The sequence below is a fragment of the Artemia sp. Qi Xiang Cuo genome, chromosome 2 (genome assembly GCF_049724085.1).
Source record: "Artemia sp. Qi Xiang Cuo chromosome 2, ASM4972408v1, whole genome shotgun sequence".
Classification (NCBI taxonomy): Eukaryota; Metazoa; Arthropoda; class Branchiopoda; order Anostraca; family Artemiidae; genus Artemia; species Artemia sp. Qi Xiang Cuo.
The window spans coordinates 23217331-23240762 of NC_142795.1; the positions used below are offsets into that span (position 1 = coordinate 23217331).

Here is a 23432-nt window from a genome sequence, read left to right on the forward strand (position 1 = left end):
AATAAATTTTTCCAAATTTTACCACCTGCACATAGGAAAGGATATTGATTCCTCCCCCCAAGCATTGCCACAAATATTAAGAAAACACTATAATGGCTGATGCCAGATGGGGATAAGTTTTTTAATTTGGTTAGGAAAAATCAAAGTTAACAATTTTCAACTCAAAATAACTAAGTCAAAACTTTGTTTCATATTGTTTACTATTAGCTATATAGGGTTTAAAAGAGACACCGGCACATCAGAAATAATGATGAAAATTGGCAGAAATTAGCATCCATATCTACAATGATTTAATAAGCAATTTTTTGAATTTTCCAGTCACAAGCCTCCTGCCATCCTAGAATGGTGTTCTTGACTTCGGGGGCGTCGTTTTGGGGGTGGCAAGGGGGGGGGTGCAGTTGCCCCCTAATAATGTAGAGAAAAAAAATACTATACATCCCATGTCCTTTGACTATCCAAATATGGACCCCTCTTGTCCCCGCCCCCCCCCCTCAATAAAATGCTGGAGAATCACCCCAGCTTGTTTTCTTGGAAGGTACTAGACTATACAAATCTGTATTTGCGTTGACAAACTTTGAGCTTGAATGTGATTAACTAATTAAAGTATTTTTGAACATAAAAAAGAAACTAGGGCGGCATGTAAATTGATTCAAAATGTTAGAATTCTAATAGCTATATTTTTTTGCATCCCCTAATCCCTCAACGTAGGTGAAATCATAAACTATGAGACATTTTAATAAAAAAAAAGGTAACTGATTTCAATTTTTTGTATTTTAAAATAATTCATACTGCTTAATAATTCAAAAAATAAGGATTACCAAAAATTTAAATAAGGCAAAAATAGAAATCTATATTTATGTTAATAATTGAAAAATTCTCTTTGAGAGTCTGAGGGTTTACGTTTATGTTTTATGACAACAGAAACTAAATGGATTCAAGTTTTGTTCCCAACCCCATTCCCCTAAGGGACATCCTATATTATAATGCATTTTTGTTAGTCAATTATGATTTTAAATGGTTGATTTCAATGAGTCCAATCCTAAAATCCTTCATATTGCTTACTATTTCCAAAATATTAGAGATAATAGAACATTTCAGACTGTGTCTAAGGGTATAAATAAGCCTAAATCCTATTAGATCGAATATAATCAAAAGTTCATTCCGATCTCATAAATTTAAAAAAAAAAAAAAAAATCAAAAAACCCTAATGAGCCATGGAATTTTGCTGCATAGCACACCCTTTGTCAGTGTTTTATAAAAAAATATGTACTTTCTTAGTTTGTCTTCCATAGATACGTTGTAAAGCATTGGCAGCATGCCAACTAATCACGTGTCAACTAGAAAAAAAATTCTTTGACTCACATTCAGAAAAAATCTATAAATAAGTCCTTTATCAGTGAAGTTCGATTAATTCTTCACCAGAACATTTAGGGGTGAACGTTACTTTCACGTCTCTTGACAATAGCAACGCTTTCAAGTAGATTTATTTATTTGCTTCGGCACGCATGGATTCAATTTTAGCACAAATTTTCAAAGCAGGCCCTAGTTTCATATTCATGGCAGACATCACATGATCAGCTTTGAGCAGCATTAGTGCCTGACCATCAATATCCTGAACCAGAAACTCGTCTGCATATTCATCACAACCAGGTAAGTTTCGAACAAATTCGGCAACGTCACGAGCCTAAAAATAAATATAATAAAAAAAATAGAGAAAAAGACTCCTTTAAGATTGTTGTGCATCGTTCTGATGATTACGCATAATCATCACAATCAAGTAATTAAAACGACCACATCAAGGTTTTAAAAAAGAAACAATTGAAGATTTTAATGCAGGTTGTGTATCTTCGAGATGGTTATGCACACTAATCACAGTCAGGTAATTAAAAAAGAACACACCAGGTTACCAAAAAAGAAATTTTGAAGGTTGTTGTGCATCGTTGTGATCGTTATTCGTATTCATCACAACCATGTAATTAAAAAAAGAACACCAAGTTATTAAAAAATACACCTTTGAAGATTGCAGTGAAGGTTGTGCATTTTTTGGCAGGTTGTGTATTATTGTAAAAATTATGTATATGCATCACATCCAGGTAGTTAAAGACTCCACCAGGTTATTACAAAAGAAGTCTTTGAAGATTATTGTACGTTGTTCTGGTGGTTATGTATACTCATCATTCATCGCAACCAGGAACTTAAAAGAGAGCTCACCAGGTTACTAGAAAACACACCTTTGAAGGTGATTGTGAAGTTCGTGTATCGTTGGACAGGTTGTTTATTATTGCGAAAATTATGCATTTTCATCACATCCAGGTAATTAAAAAAGGAATCTTTGAAGATTTTTGTGAAGGTTGTGTATTGTTGTAAAGATATTAATCATAGCCAGGTAAGGTTTGAAGTAGCTTGGTGACATCGCAAGCCTAATCGGAAGTAAAATAAAAAGAATTACTAAAGAAAAAACCTCTCTGAACGGCAAAAGCAAGCAACGTTAGAACAGTTAAATACTGTCTAGGTCCAGAAGCTAACCGTTTGCTGAAAAGTTAGTCAACCTCAAACTTCTCAAAGGCATTCAAGTTGGAATATAGAATTGAATATAAAAATATCTTTGGTATTATTTACAAACAGGCTTTTGGCAGTTTTGGCGCCTGCATTGACAGGCTTTGACAATTAAGGCTTTTACAGTCCTGACTAACATATAGTAGTAGACAAAGCTAAGTTTATGGGCAGTGCCAGATTTAAAGCTTTGGTGTTTCTAGGCCCAAACGTTTTACCTCCGTTTTTGTGGAATTTTCGGAGAAATCCCCGAAAATTTGCCCTAAATATTTGCTCTTAATCTTACATCACAGATGAACTAAATTTTATTAGAGACATACTTTTTGGAAACGGTTATCCTATTGTCTTTATTAACAATACAATTAGCCGAAGATTGGCAAGACACTCCCGTAAAATTAAGGGTCTTTTGCAATGTGAAGTTCCCGTCAAGCCCTCAAATATAACTTACTTTCCATATATTCCAAATGTCACCACAAGTTTAAAAAAAGTTTGCACACAAAATAATTTTTATGTCGTATTTACAAATAATTTTAAAATCATTAATTTCTTAAATTCTGTTAAAGATATAACCCCAGTTATTTGCCAGAGTGGGGTTTATAAAATACTATGTGACTGTGTCAATTTTTATGTTGGTATAACCAATCAAAATTTATAAAAACGCCTGCAACAACACAAAGATGACATAACTAAAGCTTTAAATTCTAATAGTGCAAATATTTCCTTTGATTCGGCTTTAAGCAGTCACATATATGATAACCCTAGTCATAAAATGCTTTTTGAAGAAACTTGCCTTATTAGCAATGATTTAGGCATAAAACAGGTCGTTTGAGAGGCAATTGAAATTAAAACCAAAATAAATAGTAATATTTCTTTAAATAGAGATTTGGGGGAATATTCGCTTAATGCCCTATACACAAATTTAATTAAAAATGATTTGACTAATTATATTAAAAAACCAGTAAATTACTCCACTCAACCTGTTACGAATAGACCTTCTAGGCTGGCTGCCAAGAAGGCGACATTAGCTTTAAAATCTTGTCTGTAAGTATTTTAATTCCATCTGAATGAATTATTCTCTGTCCATTTTGTTTGGAGTACCAGTGCTGGTTGAACTTCCTTGAAGTAATGATATTAGGGCTATTTTAAAACTTTTTTAAACTGTTTCAATGATTGAATTTTAATGTAAGTTTCTTTTATAGTTTTTTTATTCCTTTGTTTTGCTGAGGACGGCCCTTGGATATAGGGTCGAAATATTCATTTAAAGTTGCGTTCCACTGTCTTGTATAAAAAAAATTCCCTGTTGTTAGTAGAAAGGGGTCATGAGGTCCCACGCCCACACCATATATGGGCAGAGTCCCTAGGGAGATGGTTTTTGTCACTGAGAGTGGAAAAACAGTATTTTTCTCACTTGAAAAAATAGGAATTCTGTCACTTTTATGGCTGTTTCTTGGAGGATTATGAGTGTTGGCCAATTTGTTGTATGTTATTCATGGATGTCAACAGCAATTCATGTCTTTTTTATGGTTTTTGTCAGTGAGAATGGAAAAAAAGGAATTTTTCTCACTTTGATGGATGTTTTCTGGATTATGTCTGACAGGTGATGTCAAGATTGATTGATTTGTCATGAAAAAGGAATGTGTGAAGTTCATTAATGTCTTTGATGTATTTCCAAGAGAATTGTTTACGGGGCAAAGTTTATTAATATCTTTGGAGTTCGACCAGAAGAATTGTTTCCGGGGCGAAGTTTTTTAATGTCTGACAGATGATGTCATGGTTGATTGATTTGTCACGAAAGGGGAATTAATTTGTTGTTTCTAAGGGGAATTATTGATTCACGACAGGGGAATTAATTTGTTGTTTCTAAGGGGAATTATTGATTCACGAAAGGGTTTTGCAGTAATTTGAAATGTGACCGTGCAGGGTTGTCAAAAATAAAAGGAACTCGCAGAAATTATGTTTAGGGATTATTTGGGCGAAACCGTTTCAGACATTTTAGGGAATTATTTGGGCGAAAAAGTTAGACACATTTTAAAAGAAGATGTTAGAAGATGTTTTTAGAAGAGGATTTGAGGGTGAAACTCTGTGGTCGTTATAATACACAAGTTGTATTTGAACAGTGTTGTGAGGTCCTCTAGCCCAGCCCCAAAGGGCCCCTACCCCAACCCCAAAGGGCTCCCGACCCCCCTACCCCAACCCCAAAGGGACCCGACCCCCCCTATCCCAACCCTGAAGGAACCATCCGGCCTCCAAAGGCCCCCTGCCCCCCCCCCCCAAAGAGCCCCCTCCCCATTTTTTAATACTTTTTTGTGTACTTGAGACACATAAGGAACCCCACATTTCAAAAGCCATTATTATATCTTTTCAGAACAACTTTTTTTCTTAATGTCCTTCCTAAACCCATTTTACAAATTGAAGTAGTCATCTTTTTCCACACAACTTTACTATAAGGCTTTTCGAATACCCCAACATCAAGCAATACTTTTCAAAGGCTTTTCAGAACAAGTTCTTTACGTAATTTTCTTCCTAAACCCATTTTACAAGTTAAAGTACTTATCTTTTCACCCACAACTTTACTTTGCGACTTTTTTCCACACCCAAACATTAAGCAATACTTTTCAAAAGACATTTTAGAGCAAGTTCCTTTCTTAATGTCCCTTCTAAACCCATTTTCCTACTTGAAGTACCTATCCTTTTCACCCACAACTTTACTTTACGACTTTTTGCACACTTCAAGATCAAGCAATACTTTTCAAAAGACATTTCAGAGCAAGTTCCTTTCTTTATGTGCCTTCTAAACCAATTTTACAAGTTAAAGTACTTATCTTTTCCCCCACAACTTTACTTTACGACTTTTTGCACACCCAAACATCAAGCAATACTTTTCAAAGGCTTTTCGGATCAAGTTCTTTTCTTAATGTCCTTCCTAAACCAATTTTACAGTTGAAGTAGTTATCTTTTTTCCCCACAACTTTACTTTACGACTTTTTGAATACCACAACATCAAGCAATACTTTTCAAATGCATTTTTTCAAATGGAATTTGGGACAATAATCGGGGGCGCTCACCCGCCCAGAGTCTCGGGCAAGTGACCCAAAAATTTAAAAAATGTGTGAAAAATTCAAATTTTTTTCAGAATGTGGGGCTAAGCTTAGGCAACGAATAGGTACTATTTGAAAGATAAAAATGGCTTTAAACGATTGTTTTGCCTGTTATTTCAAGCAAATTTATGGTCCTATGTTAATTTTAAATTCTTGGTCAACCTTCTTAAGACCATAGGCGGGTCTGCCTTGTTTGCCTCTTTTTTAAATTCTTGATCAGCATGCCTAAGACTCTAGGCAGGTATGCCTTTCCAAAAACTAACCTGACAAGTATGTATCCAATAAGAGAGTCATTCATACTCCTGCCATTTACCCGTGCCTCAGGCAGTAAAACATTTGCCTCTCAAGTACTTGGACTATCTGTTCTCGGCTTTTCTCTGTCTCCAATGGCCCAGCCCAGTCTTGATGCAACCTATTTGCCCATAAAAAGTTTAATTTAAAGTCAAATGAATAACTTGATAACTTTCAAATGCAGGAAAGACAACCTAGGGTAGTACGGAACTCCACAATACAGTAGACATGCGTACAATACAGTAGTACGAGACATATTTTAGGTTGTCAAGCTCCTCATCTTACCTCAAATAGTTGTGAAAGTTGACCTAGATGAACTAGTTATTTTAATGAGTTCCCGGTTGATTCATCATTTCCTAACAAAGTAGGAACGGAACCTTGGAATAGGATTTTCGTACAGTTTATTTTCAAACCAGTATTTCATACTTCCTTTCCCCCCTAGTTTGTGGTCTCTATTTGATACGGTCATTTCAGGAAAGACATCCTAGGGTAGTACGGAATTCCACAATACAGTAGACGGTTCAGGGCTTTTGATAATGTTGGTCACGCCCTGGCCTTGCAGTCCCTTGCTTGTTCCGGAGTCAATTAGTCAGTTATTTCTGCAGTGCGATATTTGTATGATAATTCTTATGTGCGTATTAAGTGGTTGTCAAATACTTCTGATTTGATAGCTGTTAGGAAAGGCGTTAGACAGGGAGGAGTTTTATCTCCTTATATATTCAAATGTGTCCTCTCTACTTGTTTAAAACATCTATCTCCTACTGTGTTTTTTCGTGATATTTGTGTAAGTTATAGTGCATATGCGGAAGACGTCAATTTAGGTAGTTGTTCTCGTCGACAGCTTTCTCGGAACTTCCGTAATCTTTCATATTTACTTAGGGATGTATGCCGATTTGTTAATATGTGACAGTGTGAGTTTTTGTTTTAAAAGTAGCATTTCTGTATCTCAATTAAAAATCGGTTTGATTTAATTTCCTAGTTTGGATAAAGTCAAGGGGCTAGGTATATAGTTTTTTCCGTCCATTTCCGAAACTTAATCTGAGTTGGTTACTAATGCATTAAATAATATTCGTGTGTCATATGGTAAGATATCTCCAAATAGAGGGCGTTATAACCGTAAGGGCCTAGCTTGGCTTTATAATAGTTTTTTCTCTCCAGGCTTTTGATAATGTTGTTCACGCCCAGGCCTTGCATTCCCTTGCTTGTTCCGGAGTCAATTATTCAGTTATTTCTACATTGCGATATTGGTATGATAATTCTTATGTGCGTATTAAGTGGCTGTCAAATACTTCTGATTTGATAGCTGTTAGGAAAGGCGTTAGACAGGGAGGAGTTTTATCTCCTAATATATTTAAATGTGTCATCTCTACTTGTTTAAAACATCTATCTCCTACTGTGTTTTTTCGTGATATTGATGTAAGTTATATTGCATATGCGGACGATGTCCATTTAGTTAGTTTTTCTCGTCGAGAGCTGGCTCGGAACTTCCGTAAGCTGTCTTCTCTACTTAGGGATATTGGCCTTTTTGTTAATATGGGAAAGTGTGAGTTTGTGTTTTAAAAGTAGCATTTCTGTATCTCCATTAAACCTCGGTTCGATTTCATTTCCTTGTTTGGATAAAGTCAAGTGGATAGGTATATCGTTTTGTCCGTCCATTTCAGAAACTTAATCTGAGTTGGTTACTAATGCATTAAATAATATTAGTGTGTCATATGGTAAGATATCTCCAAATAGAGGGCGTTATAACCGTAAGGGCCTAGCTTGGCTTTATAATAGTTTTTGCTCTCCAGGAGTAAATTTTCTATCTGGATTCCACCACTTACTGAGGAAAAAAGATTTACGGAGACTTAGAAGAGGTTACTTTAGATATTGTAAATATTTGATGTATTTATCCGGCCGTTTTAAAAATAGAAACATTGTATCCCGTTATTGTGTCATTGATGCTTGCGCGCGACTGGCCAGTGTGTCTTCTAATATGATTATGAATACTAGTAATGTTGTTTCCGTCACTGACCCCTAAGTTTTTTTTTCTTCATGATATCGGTTAATTTGTATTTTTGTTGTTGTTTGATTTCGTAATGATGTTGTCATTTTTTCTTTTATATTTTCCATTACTCCGCAGTGTCATTTATAATGTTCATATGTGGGTCATAAATAAATTATTATTATTAATAGTACCTGCCTCCGAAGAACTGACTTTTACTGGGTAGTACTTTTTCGTGTTTGGTGGTTGATCCTAAGTTAATGAGAAGTATGAAAACGAATGGTGGCCTGACGAGAGGTTGAAATATGACTAAATTGTAGCAAACAATTTGGATATCTGCTGTGCCTACTTTGGTTCTCATTAACGAATGCGTGTAGAACCTGAATGGCCTCTAGGCGTTGACTATGAAAAGCACCCAGAAGAAACATCTTTGAGGAGGGATATTTATCTGACGGATATCGAAAGAAATTTCAATACATTGAGTCCATAGAACCCTTCACGCAGGATTCATGGGTAGTGATAGTGGTAACTGATGTCTGTGCTTCATCCTCTGTAAATGCAAACGATGCTAAATCTGAGAGAAACGGTTCTGAAGAATAATGAAGTGAAGGATTGACAAATATATTTCGAGGAGAAAGCTGCAACTATGGCTGAGAAGTCATCTGTTATTACACATAGCGAGAAAGGAATGGTCGGCCTAGTTCTAATATTTTAACGCCCAGCCGCAGTGGCTAGCACCAGTGGTTCCAATTTGAATGAGGTTCCGTCGTTCGAGCTCTGTACTACACCATCAGTCTTTGGCTCGTCTGGGGTAATGAGGACAGCCAACAAAACTTCTCTAACAAATGCACTAATGAAAATTGAGGGGTTCTATTGTCCAGGTATATTACCAATCTCCCAGAGTCTTTGGACGGTGGTGGGCTAGTCCACAAAGTTCCTTGGACTACTGGATCCACACACTGAGTTGGCAGGATCTAACGTAGGTTATTTCACAAGACATTTAGGTCAGGCATTTTTGGTAGTTTTGACTCATAAGGTGAGAGAACAGGGACAAATGATTACAGTTGAAGAGAACCAAATCTTTAAGCAATCCCAAAAATAATCAATGCTTCATCGACTTTCTTACTGAGTGGGTGGCAAATTTAGTAAACAAAGTTTGACATGCTCAGAATTACGCCGATTTCTTAGCTACACACACTGTAGTCAATTTGGCAAAAATTTTGTTAACCATTTTGACTGGGAATGACACCGACTTATTAGTCCTTCTGCTGTGCCATGGCAAGTTTAATGCATGTGATATATATATATATATATATATATATATATATATATATATATATATATATATATATATATATATATATATATACTACTATTACTACTAACAACTCACCGCAGCACCAAGCCGCCTGAGGCCAACTCAGCTACGCACGCTCCTCCCCCATCCCAATCTATTCAAAGCCTCCCTTTTTACGCACGCCCATGAAGTTCTCATTTCCTTTAAATCATTCTTTATGAAGTCCTCGCAACCCGGACGGGACGACCTGTTTTTCGTTAAGCCCTAAACAGTTGGCCGAAAAGAACAATCATCAGCAATCAGTCATCCTTCATCCACACAACGTGCCCTAGCCACCTCAACCTTTCTTTCATTATAGCCCTAGAGAGGGGTATTGAACCACATTTTTCGTACAGCCTATTGTTTGAAATATGATCAGTCAGCCGTGTAACCAGAACAATTCTTAAGCAATTTCTATGGAAAACATCTAGCAAATCTTCCGCTTTTCGGAGCGGAAAATCCGCTTTTCGGAGCGCCCATGCTTCAGAGCCATATTTGACCGTTGTCATCACTGTAGCCTCTAATATTCTATACTTATCTTCCTATTTTTCCAAACTTTTTTTTTAACATTGAAAAAATACCCTGAGCCTCGGCTATTCTACTTTTGACATCTTCACTGCTCCAACCATCTCTACTGATAATGCTACCAAGGTAAGTGACGCTGTCTACCTGATCAATCTTTTAATTACCCAACTTCACCTTTTTATCTTCACCTAGTCCTAGCCTCAATGACTTAGTCTTTTTAACATTAATTTTCAAATCTATTCTAGCACCCTGAACTCGCAAAACCTCTAAAACGTCATTCATTTTGCTCACACTTTCATCTAGGATGCTTAAATCATCAGCATAGTCTAAGTCCAGGAGACTTTCCTCCTCATTTGATTTCATGGTCTCTCATTGCCTTTTCTGTGCTCCTTAAGACTAAGTACGTGAAAATAACCCATCTACCTGGGGATAGAACACAACCCTGCTTAACTTCTGATTCAATTAAAAACCAGCTGCGGTCCTCAGGTCCTACCTTAACCGTCTCAGTGTTTTTCTCTTACAGAGCAATAATCACTTTATTTTATTTGTCTGGTATACCATACAATGATAAAAAATTTGCTAAAGCTCTTCTATCAACAGAATCGAACACTTCCTTATAATCTATAAAACTGAGTACCTAAGGTGTTAGAAGACTCAGGTTATTCTCAAATATTAGCCCAAGAGTGAAAATTAGGTCGACTAGTATGACTGTAGTATTCACATATTTCCTTTTGGTCAGTAGAACATCCTTTCTCATTAAATCCCGGAAATTTTAACTCCATACAATCAGCCATTGTTTTGACATTGCTTAGTTCATGTTTGTAGGAAGTATTCTGGGTAAGCCTATTTGTGCCCTGGCAAAAGCCTCAAAGAATAAAAGATGTTACGTTTTAATGCCCTCTGAATGAATTTTTTGTGTTCTTTTTTAGATTGCAGTGCAACGGATAAAGAAATTCTATACCATGGACCTCAGATTGAGGCTTCAGGTCCAGAATCATGAGACTGTTCAGCCATTAATTAATTAAAAAATTTTGAGATAGCAATTTTTTTTCAACATTGTCGAAAAATTAAATAACTCTATTTGAGGATAACTTAATCACCCATATTTCCCGGGGGAGTGCTTCAAGTTATGAACTTTGCCCAATATTTACATATAGTATTGGTTATTGGGAAGTATACAGAAGTTTTCAGGGGTGATTTTTTTTTGTAGTTAAGGGGTGGGGATGGGTCGGTTGTTACATGGGAGGATCTTTCCATGGAGGAAATCTTCATGGGGAAGGGAAACTGCTATGAAGGGGACGCTTGATTCCCCAGCAGTATTTAAAAAAAAATCAGAAATTAAATAATAAAAAAACAATTTTCTCAACTGAGAGTAAGGAGTAACATCAAAATTTAAAACGAACAGAAATTGAGACGTATATGATTGGGTTCACCCTCTACTCATTACCTCGCTCTATACGCTAAAGTTTATTTGTACTTTCATCAGAGCTATTTATTCTAATTAACGGCCTTTTGTGATTAAGGGGTCATACTTAAAGAATTGAAAAAAAAATTGAACTTAGCGTAAAGAGCGAAGTATTGACAAGTGTGTGAACCCCCCTAATATACGGAATAAAAATATATGAATATAGAACTTCGTTAAATAAGTTAATTCGTAAGTTACATCTGAACAAAATTTCGAGAAAGCCATTTAGCGAAAAAGATTAAAATTAATGTAAAAAATTTCTTTTAATTATTCACGTACGGTGAGCCAAAATAAAAACAGCAGTAACTCAAAAATGTTCAGAGTTTAAATTAAAAGAAAATATTTTTCTTTAACTGAAAGCAAAGAGCGACATTAAAACTTAAAACGAACAGAAATTATTCCATGTAGGAAAGGGGCTTCCCCCTCCTCAAACCTTCGCTCTTTACGCTAAAGTTTGACTCTGTCTCGCAACTTTGTTTTTTAAAATAATAAAAAATTTTAGCGTAAAGAGTGAGGGATAAATTTTTATTAAAAGGATTTATAAGAGTAGGGTTATTCATTAACAATAATGTTGTTAACAAACATACTTTTACATCCATAAAAAAATTTTAATAAACAAATTTTTGTTTATAGACATTTTTGTTACTTTCTTATGAGTCCGACAAAATTTCGAGGCGGGGTGTGTGTGGCGAGTCAAAATAAGATGATTTATTATGTTTATGTTTTGTTTAGTTTTTTCTTGTTTTTTGATTTGTTCATTTTTTCAGGATTTGAGTCCATGCATCCCCTACCTTTCACATCAATGGGTACCTACGTACCTCCAATGGTACCTACGCTTAGTTTCAGGTAAATTATTTATAATTTAAAATATTTAAAAGCTCTTTAGTTTTTCTCTGCCTTCACAATTTTTTTTTGCAAAACTCACTCTTATTACAGCCACAGTTTTAAGCTGCCAAAGCTATTTTTCCACTGTTTATAAGCCAAAAAAATTCGTCAATAAAATTTGGTCTTTTTGTTATTAGCAGTTTCTGATAAATGAAACGTAAATACTTTAGGTACTACCCTTAAATCAGCATGTTGCCCTTCGCTGGTTGGGTGGAAGCATTTTCTTATACTCGTACTACAGTTTAGTTCCCCAAATACATCTGATAAAAAATTTGAGGTAGCCGTTTTGTTAAAAATAGTTGAAAGATCATGTAACAAAAACACCTTTACATATGGTCATTTCTGTAAAAATAGTTCAGAGATTGGATAAGAAAAACTCCTGTGTCAACACAACCCCTCCCCCCCAGGGCCGGGGAAGGCGTTGTAAGTATTGCTCTGGGGGCATATATGGTTCTTATGGAAGGTATGCTCGTATAAACTTCAGAGAGGGTTCATTTGAATGGAAATTAAAAGTTGTAGTTTATTTTCTCAGAGTGAAAAAAGATCAGAGGTTAACTAGCGCCTCCCGTCCTCAACGCCTTTGGGCGTATCGGATGGATAAACATCCATTTTATTTGATATCCAGCTTGATGAGAATCTTTCGTTTAGAAACCACATAGCTTTGATTAGGGTTAAGGTCTCACGGAGTTTGGGTATCATTTCTTATTCATATATCATATTCTTATTCATATCTTCGGATAGTTCGAAGTCCTATAAGTAAATTTAACGACCAGAGGCTCGGGTTAAATGTAGGAGCTTCCTGGAGTCAGGTTCTTAATAAATTCGGTGAAGGAGCAGTGGGCCTGACTGTGTTGGCCTTAGTACTATGATGAGTTTTCAGTAGTAGTAGTGTTGTAAGCGACACAAATAACCTACCTAATTCCACGGAATAGTCAATAAATCCCTTAATAAAGCTGGAATTAATTTTTTTTTCCCTTGACTGTTGTTGTCGAATCACTTTCATGACACTATTTAAAATGTTGCTTAATTTGAGAACGAATGCCTTTCTCCATGTAATAAGGGCCAATTTATATACTCCAGTTACATCAGGTAATTTAGCTAATTGTAAATATAATTACGAAAAACATAGTGCAAGAAATATAACCAAATAGCGCTGTATATGCCCATAATGAAAGAAAGCTTATGAGAATTAAGTCAATCGTCACGGATGAAGGATGATGGTGGGCCAAAAATATCAGTTTATGGCAATCCATTTGAGAGCATCAGAAAGTAAAAAGTTTAGATAGAGGTGAGAAGAGGCCATACTAACAGACTTATAAATGTAGGAGTTTCCTGGAGAGTCAGGATCTGAATAAATTCGGTGAAGGAGCAGTGGGCCTGACTGTGTTGGCCTCAGCACTATGATGAGTTTTCAGTAGTAGTAGTGTTGTAAGCGACACAAATAACCTACCTAATTCCACGCAACAGTCAATAAATCCCTTAATGAAGCTGGAATTATTTTTTTTTCCTAGACCGTTGTTGTTGAATCACTTTCATGACACTATTTAAAATGTTGCTTAATTTGAGAATGAATGCCTTTCTCCATGTAATAAGGGCCAATTTATATACTCCAGTTACATCAGGTAATTTTGCTACTTCTGCTTTGACAAACCACCTAAAAAAAGAACTTTTTCAGAATATCTAATGTTCATAAAGCATGAAAATAATTGTTAGAGTTTAACAAGAAGGGACAAGCTTATTTGCCATGTTCTCTAAGAAGAGATTTTTTTATTTGAAATTAATATAAATTTACAGCTAAACAGTGAAATAAATACCGCTCATAAAACAAATTGCAAAAAGAACAAAAGAAAAAAGAAAGGGTAAATATTTGCAAAAGGCATACTATTCTAGAACATAGAACAATCCTGTATTTTTTCCGTGCATGGATTAGATGCTTGCCGCAAACAAAGTTGTACCAACTTCGAGACGTTCCTCCCCTTGCCTTTCCTTGTGCCATTTCCTCAGATTATTGTTCAAAACTTCGGATAGTTCGACGTCCTATAAGTAAAAATATACTTTTCACTCCGCTGGGCAGGCATAAGAAAAAATTTGACATAAGCCCAAGGAGATGTTAGTAGAATTATTTACGCATAAAATGGAATCAAATAAAATCAGGCTTTAATTTAGGCTAAACCAGGAGATTAGTTAGGTAGTCAAAATACTTATTACGTAAAAAATACTAAAGTGATTTACCTGTGCTAATTCCTGTGGAAGAGGCCAAAGAGGCTCTTGTCTAAAAGGCCAAGATTCATGGGAACCTACAAACAAAGTTGTACCAACTTCGGGACGTTCCTCCCCTTGCCTTTCCTTGTGCCATTTCCTCAGATTATTGTTCAAAACTTCGGATAGGCCGACGTCCTATAAGTAAATATAACAAAAAACGTACTTGCAAAAAAGGAATAGGATTTTCCAACCCCATCAAACCTTACTATCATGCATGAAGGATAAAAATCTGGAATGAAAGATAAATACTCTAGTAGCTTGAAAGTGTTAGGACAGTCAATGGGAATATATAGGTTCTATGAAAAATTATAAAGGTAGCATAAAATACGAAAATATTTACACATAAAGAAAAAATACAAAAAAGTTAGTTTTTTCTGAATCCTTTGAAAATAAATAACCAAATCATGTGCTTGAATTTCCCTCTCTGAATGAACTGGATATACTGAGCATAAACATATTGAAAAAAATAGTGGCCAGATTCAGCAAAACGATTCGATTCTAAAATACCTGTGCTAATTCCTGTGGAAGAGGCCGAAAATCAATCTCTTGTCTAAAAGGCCAAGATTCATGTGAACATACAAACATACTTGTACCAACTTCGAGACGGGATGGGCTCACTAGTTCCTTTCCTTGCCTTTCGTAGTGCCATTGTCTCATATTCTTATTCATATCTTCGGATAGTTCGAAGTCCTATAAGTAAATTTAACGACCAGAGGCTCGGGTGGTTCGTTTTCTTGGTATCCAGCTTGATGAGAAACTTTCGTTTAGAAACAATATAGCTTTGATTAGGGTTAAGGTCTCGCGGAGTTTGGGTATCATTTCTTATTCATATATCATATTCTTATTCATATATTCGGATAGTTCGAAGTCCTATAAGTAAATTTAACGACCAGAGGCTCGGGTGGCTCGTTTTCTTGGTATCCAGCTTGATGAGAATCTTTCGTTTAGAAACCCATATAGCTTTGATTAGGGTTAAGATCTCACGGAGTTTGGGTATCATTTGAAAACTCGGACACACATTTTCTGAATCTATTCTGAAGCTTCTTTTTTTATGCCTTGTCCAGTCATATTTTTCGTAATGCCCCATTGTGTGGATGTCTACTTTTCCTTCTACACTGCGGTCATTCCCTGTCATAATAAAGCACGGCGTCTGGTTATGGACACCAACCGGTCCTCGTCAAAACCGCTCTTAAATCTACAGTCTATTTACATATTTTTTGTACTACTTTTGTCTTCATCAGCTTCATGGCAATCTTCCAAAATCTCTTCAAATAGCTCCTGTGTTTATTTTTGATTCATCTCCATATAACCTTCGTTCTTCAAATAGTATCTGCATTCCTCCTACCCCTACTATACGGTCAGATTTCAATCCCCTCATTGCTTGTCAAAAGGTCTGGAATTCCATACCTTCTTCAGTACAGAGATGTCACACGTTTGGGACTTTTGAAAGGATTCTTAAGGATTATTTAATTAAAAATCCAACAGAAAAGTTTTTTTTTCCTCTGAGGAGTTGATGTCCCCTGAGTGTTTATTTGATGGTGCATGGTTTTCTTCTCTGTGCTTTGACTACCAGGCCTCAGAGCGGGTCTGTTTTTAATCTTATATTTTGTTTGGCTATTGTTCTCTTTTTTCTACTGTTGTTTATATTGTATTTTTTTTTTGTATCCCCCTTGTATCCCTGGCCATAGAGCCTTTCTAGGGGCAGTAAGAATATTGCATTTTAAATCTGTATTTATTGGGGAATACAGCTCTGAACTCTGAACTTATAGAATAAAAACAATTATTACACATATAATTGGAAGCTTTTCTGTGGGTGATTCTAACACAGAAGCAATATTGAAACAATTCAATGGGTTCTATATGCTCTGACTTACTTTTCTTTAAAGCAGTTGGTTTCAAGTTTCCCTTTGTAGCGGTTACGAGGCCAGGTAAGTTGAGATTGTGCAAAATTGCTTCTTCTCGTGAATAAGTTCATGGTTTCTTCACACCTTTCAAGCTGCAATAAATACAAATTGAATGAATCATATTGTTTTATAACACGTACAAACACATGGTTTTTTTTGGAACATGGGAGTTTTTAAAACATTGTTGACCCTTACCTGGTGATTTACCTTCTCTGTAATAGCTTTAGGTTTGGTCGAAGGGTCTCCACTGGGCAGGCATAAGAAAAAATTTGACATAAGCCCAAGGAGATGTTAGTAGAATTATTTACGCATAAAATGGAATCAAATAAAATCAGGTTTTAATTTAGGCTAAACCAGGAGATTAGTTAGGCAGTAAAAATACTTATTACATAAAAAATACTAAAGTGATTTACCTGTGCTAATTCCTGTGGAAGAGGCCGAAGAGGCTCTTGTCTAAAAGGCCAAGATTCATGGGAACATACAAACAAAGTTGTACCAACTTCGAGACGTTCCTCCCCTTGCCTTTCCTTGTGCCATTTCCTCAGATTATTGTTCAAAACTTCGGATAGGCCGACGTCCTATAAGTAAATATAACAAAAAACGTACTTGCAAAAAAGGAATAGGATTTTCCAACCCCATCAAACCTCACTATCATGCATGAAGGATAAAAATCTGGAATGAAAGATAAATACTCTAGTAGCTTGAAAGTGCTAGGACAGTCAATGGGAATATATAGGTTCTATGAAAAATTATAAAGGTAGCATAAAATACGAAAATATTTTTACATAAAGAAAAAATACAAAAAAGTTTGTTTTTTCTGAATCCTTTGAAAATAAATAACCAAATCATGTACTTGAATTTCCCTCTCTGAATGAACTGGATATACTGAGCATAAACATATTGAAAAAAATAGTGGCCAGATTCAGCAAAACGATTCAATACTAAAATACCTGTGCTAATTCCTGTGGAAGAGGCCGAAAATCAATCTCTTGTCTAAAAGGCCAAGATTCATGTGAACATACAAACATACTTGTACCAACTTCGAGACGGGATGGGCTCACTAGTTCCTTTCCTTGCCTTTCGTAGTGCCATTTTCTCATATTCTTATTCATATATTCGGATAGTTCGAAGTCCTATAAGTAAATTTAACGACCAGAGGCTCGGGTGGTTCGTTTTCTTGGTATCCAGCTTGATGAGAATCTTTCGATTAGAAACAATATAGCTTTGATTAGGGTTAAGGTCTCGCGGAGTTTGGGTATCATTTCTTATTCATATATCATATTCTTATTCATATCTTCGGATAGTTCGAAGTCTTATAAGTAAATTTAACGACCAGAGGCTCGGGTGGCTCGTTTTCTTGGTATCCAGCTTAATGAGAATCTTTCGTTTAGAAACCATATAGCTTTGATTAGGGTTAAGGTCTCACGGAGTTTGGGTATCATTTGAAAACTCGGACACACATTTTCTGAATCTATTCTGAAGCTTCTTTTTTTATGCCTTGTCCAGTCATATTTTTTGTACTGCCCCATTGTGTGGATCTCTACTTTTCCTTCTACACTGCGGTCATTCCCTGTCATAATAAAGCACGGCGTCTGGTTATGGACACCAACCGGTCCTCGTCAAAACCGCTCTTAAATCTACAGTCAATTTACATATTTTTTTTGTACTTCTTTTGTCTTCATCAGCTTCATGGCAATCTTCCAAAATCTCTTCAAATAGCTCCTGTGTTTATTTTTGATTCATCTCCATATAACCTTCGTTCTTCAAATAGTATCTGCATTCCTCTTACCCCTACTATACGGTCAGATTTCAATCCCCTCATTGCTTGTCAACAGGTCTGGAATTTCATACCTTCTTCAGTGCAGAGATGTCCCACGTTTGGGACTTTTGAAAGGATTCTTAAGGACTATTTAATTAAAAATCCAACAGAAAAGCATTTTTTTTTCCTCTGTGGAGTTGATATCCCCTGAGTGTTTATTTCATGGTGTACGGTGGTCTTCTATGCGCTTTGACTCCCAGGCCTCAGATATGGTCTCTTTTTAATCTTATATATTGTTTGGCTATTGTTCTCTTTTTTCTACTGTTGCTTATGTTTTTTTTTTTGTATCCTCCTTGCATCCCTGACCATTGAGCCTTTCGAGGGGGAATAAGAGTATTGAATTTTCAATATGTATTTATTGGTGAATAAAACTCTGAACTCTGAACTTATAGAATAAAAACAATTATTACACATATAATTGGAAGCTTTTCTGTGGGTGATTCTAACACAGAAGCAATATTGAAACAATTCAATGGGTTCTATATGCTCTGACTTACTTTTCTTTAAAGCAGTTGGTTTCAAGTTTCCCTTTGTAGCGGTCACGAGGCCAGGTAAGTTGAGATTGTGCAAGATTGCTTCTTCTCGTGAATAAGTTCATAGTTTCTTCACACCTTTCAAGCTGCAATAAATACAAATTGAATTAATCATATTGTTTTATAACGCGTACAAACACATGGTTTTTTTTGGAACATGGGAGTTTTTAAAACATTGTTGACCCTTACCTGGTGATTTACCTTCTCTGTAATAGCTTTAGGTTTGGTCGAAGGGTCTCCACTGGGCAGGCATAAGAAAAAATTTGACATAAGCCCAAGGAGATGTTAGTAGAATTATTTACGCATAAAATGGAATCAAATAAAATCAGGTTTTAATTTAGGCTAAACCAGGAGATTAGCTAGGTAGTAAAAATACTTACTACATAAAAAATACTAAAGTGATTTACCTGTGCTAATTCCTGTGGAAGAGGCCGAAGAGGCTCTTGTCTAAAAGGCCAAGATTCATGGGAACATACAAACAAAGTTGTACCGACTTCGAGACGTTCCTCCTCTTGCCTTTCCTTGTGCCATTTCCTCAGATTATTGTTCAAAACTTCGGAGAGTTCGACGTCCTATAAGTAAATATAACAAAAAACGTACTTGCAAAAAAGGAATAGGATTTTCCAACCCCATCAAACCTTACTATCATGCATGAAGGATAAAAATCTGGAATGAAAGATAAATACTCTAGTAGCTTGAAAGTGTTAGGACAGTCAATGGGAATATATAGGTTCTATGAAAAATTATAAAGGTAGCATAAAATACGAAAATATTTACACATAAAGAAAAAATACAAAAAAGTTAGTTTTTTCTGAATCCTTTGAAAATAAATAACAGAATCATGTACTTGAATTTCCCTCTCTGAATGAACTGGATATACTGAGCATAAACATATTGAAAAAAATAGTGGCCAGATTCAGCAAAACGATTCAATACTAAAATACCTGTGCTAATTCCTGTGGAAGAGGCCGAAAATCAATCTCTTGTCTAAAAGGCCAAGATTCATGTGAACATACAAACATACTTGTACCAACTTCGAGACGGGATGGGCTCACTAGTTCCTTTCCTTGCCTTTCGTAGTGCCATTGTCTCATATTCTTATTCATATCTTCGGATAGTTCGAAGTCCTATAAGTAAATTTAACGACCAGAGGCTCGGGTGGTTCGTTTTCTTGGTATCCAGCTTGATGAGAAACTTTCGTTTAGAAACAATATAGCTTTGATTAGGGTTAAGGTCTCGCGGAGTTTGGGTATCATTTCTTATTCATATATCATATTCTTATTCATATCTTCGGATAGTTCGAAGTCCTATAAGTAAATTTAACGACCAGAGGCTCGGGTGGTTCGTTTTCTTGGTATCCAGCTTGATGAGAATCTTTCGTTTAGAAACCCATATAGCTTTGATTAGGGTTAAGATCTCACGGAGTTTGGGTATCATTTGAAAACTCGGACACACATTTTCTGAATCTATTCTGAAGCTTCTTTTTTTATGCCTTGTCCAGTCATATTTTTCGTACTGCCCCATTGTGTGGATGTCTACTTTTCCTTCTACACTGCGGTCATTCCCTGTCATAATAAAGCACGGCGTCTGGTTATGGACACCAACTGGTCCTCGTCAAAACCGCTTTTAAATCTACAGTATATTTACATATTTTTTTTGTACTACTTTTGTCTTCATCAGCTTCATGGCAATCTTCCAAAATCTCTTCAAATAGCTCCTGTGTTTATTTTTGATTCATCTCCATATAACCTTCGTTCTTCAAATAGTATCTGCATTCCTCTTACCCCTACTATACGGTCAGATTTCAATCCCCTCATTGCTTGTCAACAGGTCTGGAATTTCATACCTTCTTCAGTGCAGAGATGTCACACGTTTGGGACTTTTGAAAGGATTCTTAAGGATTATTTAATTAAAAATCCAACAGAAAAGTTTTTTTTTCCTCTGAGGAGTTGATATCCCCTGAGTGTTTATTTCATGGTGTACGGTGGTCTTCTATGCGCTTTGACTCCCAGGCCTCAGATATGGTCTCTTTTTAATCTTATATATTGTTTGGCTATTGTTCTCTTTTTTCTACTGTTGTTTATATTGTATTTTTTTTTTGTATCCTCCTTGTATACCTGGCCATGGAGCCTTTCTAGGGGCAGTAAGAATATTGCATTTTCAATCTGTATTTATTGGGGAATACAGCTCTGAACTCTGAACTTATAGAATAAAAACAATTATTACACATATAATTGGAAGCTTTTCTGTGGGTGATTCTAACACAGAAGCAATATTGAAACAATTCAATGGGTTCTATATGCTCTGACTTACTTTTCTTTAAAGCAGTTGGTTTCAAGTTTCCCTTTGTAGCGGTTACGAGGCCAGGTAAGTTGAGATTGTGCAAAATTGCTTCTTCTCGTGAATAAGTTTATGGTTTCTTCACACCTTTCAAGCTGCAATAAATACAAATTGAATGAATCATATTGTTTTATAACACGTACAAACACATGGTTTTTTTGGAACATGGGAGTTTTTAAAACATTGTTGACCCTTACCTGGTGATTTACCTTCTCTGTAATAGCTTTAGGTTTGGTCGAAGGGTCTCCACTGGGCAGGCATAAGAAAAAATTTGACATAAGCCCAAGGAGATGTTAGTAGAATTATTTACGCATAAAATGGAATAAAAAAAAACCAGGTTTTAATTTAGGCTAAACCAGGAGATTAGTTAGGCAGTAAAAATACTTATTACATAAAAAATACTAAAGTGATTTACCTGTGCTAATTCCTGTGGAAGAGGCCGAAGAGGCTCTTGTCTAAAAGGCCAAGATTCATGGGAACATACAAACAAAGTTGTACCAACTTCGGGACGTTCCTCCCCTTGCCTTTCCTTGTGCCATTTCCTCAGATTATTGTTCAAAACTTCGGATAGGCCGACGTCCTATAAGTAAATATAACAAAAAACGTACTTGCAAAAAAGGAATAGGATTTTCCAACCCCATCAAACCTTACTATCATGCATGAAGGATAAAAATCTGGAATGAAAGATAAATACTCTAGTAGCTTGAAAGTGTTAGGACAGTCAATGGGAATATATAGGTTCTATGAAAAATTATAAAGGTAGCATAAAATACGAAAATATTTTTACATAAAGAAAAAATACAAAAAAGTTTGTTTTTTCTGAATCCTTTGAAAATAAATAACAAAATCATGTACTTGAATCTCTCTGAATGAACTGGATATACTGAGCATAAACATATTGAAAAAAATAGTGGCCAGATTCAGCAAAACGATTCAATACTAAAATACCTGTGCTAATTCCTGTGGAAGAGGCCGAAAATCAATCTCTTGTCTAAAAGGCCAAGATTCATGTGAACATACAAACATACTTGTACCAACTTCGAGACGGGATGGGCTCACTAGTTCCTTTCCTTGCCTTTCGTAGTGCCATTTTCTCATATTCTTATTCATATCTTCGGATAGTTCAAAGTCCTATAAGTAAATTTAACGACCAGAGGCTCGGGTGGTTCGTTTTCTTGGTATCCAGCTTGATGAGAATCTTTCGTTTAGAAACAATATAGCTTTGATTAGGGTTAAGGTCTCGCGGAGTTTGGGTATCATTTCTTATTCTTATATCATATTCTTATTCATATCTTCGGATAGTTGGAAGTCTTATAAGTAAATTTAATGACCAGAGGCTCGGGTGGCTCGTTTTCTTGGTATCCAGCTTGATGAGAATCTTTCGTTTAGAAACCATATAGCTTTGATTAGGGTTAAGGTCTCACGGAGTTTGGGTATCATTTGAAAACTCGGACACACATTTTCTGAATCTATTCTGAAGCTTCTTTTTTTATGCCTTGTCCAGTCATATTTTTCGTACTGCCCCATTGTGTGGATGTCTACTTTTCCTTCTACACTGCGGTCATTCCCTGTCATAATAAAGCACGGCGTCTGGTTATGGACACCAACCGGTCCTCGTCAAAACCGCTCTTAAATCTACAGTCAATTTACATATTTTTTTTGTACTTCTTTTGTCTTCATCAGCTTCATGGCAATCTTCCAAAATCTCTTCAAATAGCTCCTGTGTTTATTTTTTATTCATCTCCATATAACCTTCGTTCTTCAAATAGTATATGCATTCCTCTTACCCCTACTATACGGTCAGATTTCAATCCCCTCATTGCTTGTCAACAGGTCTGGAATTTCATACCTTCTTCAGTGCAGAGATGTCCCACGTTTGGGACTTTTGAAAGGATTCTTAAGGACTATTTAATTAAAAATCCAACAGAAAAGCATTTTTTTTCCTCTGTGGAGTTGATATCCCCTGAGTGTTTATTTCATGGTGTACGGTGGTCTTCTCTGCACTTTGACTCCCAGGCCTCAGATCTGGTCTCTTTTTAATCTTATATTTTGTTTGGCTATTGTTCTCTTTTTTCTACTGTTGTTTATATTGTATTTTTTTTTGTATCCCCCTTGTATCCCTGGCCATGGAGCCTTTCTAGGGGCAGTAAGAATATTGCATTTTCAATCTGTATTTATTGGGGAATACAGCTCTGAACTCTGAACTTATAGAATAAAAACAATTATTGCACATATAATTGGAAGCTTTTCTGTGGGTGATTCTAACACAGAAGCAATATTGAAACAATTCAATGGGTTCTATATGCTCTGACTTACTTTTCTTTAAAGCAGTTGGTTTCAAGTTTCCCTTTGTAGCGGTTACGAGGCCAGGTAAGTTGAGATTGTGCAATATTGCTTCTTCTCGTGAATAACTTCATGGTTTCTTCACACCTTTCAA

At 35.9% G+C, this 23432-nt stretch overlaps 1 long non-coding RNA gene across 1 annotated transcript; it reads right to left on the bottom strand.

Moving 5' to 3' along the window:
• Window positions 1–1272: 1272 nt before the first annotated feature.
• LOC148955016 (uncharacterized) lies at window positions 1273–19105 on the bottom strand. Its single transcript, XR_016143716.1, has 6 exons — window positions 19063–19105; window positions 18620–18741; window positions 16717–16881; window positions 16274–16395; window positions 13588–13791; window positions 1273–1684 (listed from the first exon to the last, which is right to left on the bottom strand). It is a non-coding gene; the product is annotated as an uncharacterized LOC148955016 (long non-coding RNA).
• Window positions 19106–23432: the final 4327 nt, after the last annotated feature.